This window comes from Monopterus albus, unplaced genomic scaffold (assembly GCF_001952655.1).
Source record: "Monopterus albus unplaced genomic scaffold, M_albus_1.0 scaffold174.1, whole genome shotgun sequence".
Taxonomy (NCBI): Eukaryota; Metazoa; Chordata; class Actinopteri; order Synbranchiformes; family Synbranchidae; genus Monopterus; species Monopterus albus.
In genome coordinates, this window is record NW_018128054.1 from 1,611,550 (window position 1) to 1,613,957 (window position 2,408).

Sequence of the window (2,408 nt, forward strand, 5' to 3'; positions counted from 1 at the left end):
TAGCAGATTCTATGCTCGAACAAGCATCAGCCTCCATTGTACTGGTTCATCCTCTACCTCACAAAGTGCCCCACACAGTGGCAGTAATATTGTTGCATAACAAAATCTCCTATTTGTCACCATCCCAACATCTCTTATGCACGACTGTTACTATCACAACCGCACCTAACTATTGAAAGGTGCACAACATTAAACCTAGCCACACACATTCCCACAGCTATAGTATAGTGACAAAGAGAATTAGTCATTGAAACAGAGAAAGTGCTCCCTCGGCTGGATTTAACTGATGTACCTTATGACAATACTGATATAACTATGTTTGTAGATGGGTCAAATAAGAAAAACCCAGATGGAACAAACACAACCGGGTTTGCTGTGGTGACACATGATGCTGTACTGACAGCAAAACGCTACTCCGCCCAAGCAGCAGAGTTGGTGGCGTTGACAGAGGCGTGTAAATTAGCTGAAGGGAAAATAGCCAATATTTACACCGATAGTCAGTATGCGTTTTCAACAGTGCATGTTTTTGCACAACAATAGAAAAACCGAGGCATGGTGTCTTCCACAGGGAAGCCAATCAACCACAGAGATCTCATCTTAAATCTCTTAGATGCTATAGTTACCCAAAAAAGTAGCAATTTGTAAGTGTGCAGCAAACACTAAAGGGACAGATCCCATGTCACACGGTAACCACAAAGCTGATGGAGGCTAAGAAAGCATCACAGAGCTACTGACAGTAGATGACACATCTCAAATAGACCAAACTGTCTTAAAAGATACTCAGAAAGCAGCCCCACAGGCTGAGGTTCAAAAATGGAAGGAAAAGGGGGCAACCTTTAATGAAAAAAACAGAACTGTACTTTTGGTTCAGAGAATAGGGTTTGTCGTAGTAATTGTGAAAAACTAATGGCAACTGTAATCTGACGTTCTGCTAGCAGCAGCAGGTCAAATCACTTGGACTGAGGAAGCAGAAAAAGCTTTCTCCCTATTCTGCTATGCTGGGTTTGCTACTCTAAAAATATTTGTGCTACCTGTACAATATGTGCTCGCCACAATGCAAGAGGAAACCTGAGAACTAAAAGAGGTCAATTTCCAAAACCACAATTTCCATTCCAACACATTTGCATGGACTTTATAGAGTTAAACAAGTGCGATGGAAAGAAATTCTGCCTGGTTATAATAGACATGTTTACTAAATGGGTTGAAGTATTTCCCAGAGCTGCTCCAGCTAAGTCACAGTGCCCCACGCAGTGGCAGTAATATTGTTGCATAACAAAATCTATTTGTCACCATCCAGACATCTCTTATGCACGACTGTTACTATCACAACCGCACCCAACTATTGAAAGCTGCACAACATTAAACCCAGCCACACTCATTCCCACAGCATCAGATGGGACACCTTACCACTGCTTATCAGAGATAGAGAAAGTGCTCCCTAGGCTGGATTTAACTGATGTACCTTATGACAATGCTGATATAACTGTTTGTAGATGGGTCAAGTAAGAAAAACCCAGATGGAATAAACGCAACCAGGTTTTCTGTGGTGACACATGATGCTGTACTGACAGCAAAACACTACTCTGCCCAAGCAGCATAGTTGGTGGCGTTGATAGAGGCGTGTAAATTAGCTGAAGCGAAAATAGCCAGAATTTACACCGATAGCCAATATGTGTTTTCAACAGTGCATGTTTTTGCACAACAATGGAAATATCGAGGCATGGTGACTTCCACAGGGAAGCCAATTAACCACAAAGATCTAATCTTAAATCTCTTAGATGCTATACAGTTACCCCAAAAAGTAGCTATTTGTAAGTGTGCAGCACGCACTAAAGGGACAGATCCCATATCACAGGGTAACCACAAAGCTGATGAGGAAGCTAAGAAAGCATCACAGAGCTACTGACAGTAGATGACACATCTCAAATGGACCAAACTGTCTTAAAAGATACTCGGAAAGCAGCCCCACAGGCTGAGGTTCAAAAATGGAAGGAAAAGGGGGCAACCTTTAATGAAAAAAACAGAACTGTACGAGTGTCCAGAAGGAAAAACTATCCTACCAAATAGTCTTTTTATATATGCTGCAATTTTGAGCCATGAGCAAAGTCATGTCTCAACAGGAGGGATGACAGCCATGATAGGCAAAGTGTTCACAGCATATGGATTTTCAAACTACTCTAAAAAATTTTGTTACCTGTACAATAATGTGCTCGCCACAATGCAAGAGGAAACCTGAGAACTAAAAGAGGTCAGTTTCCAAAACCACAATTTCCATTCCAACACATTTGCATGGACTTTATAGAGTTAAACAAGTGTGAAGGAAAGAAATTCTGCCTGGTTATAATAGGCATGTTTACTAAATGGGTTGAAGTATTTCCCACAGCTGCTCTAGATGCTCACACAGTAGC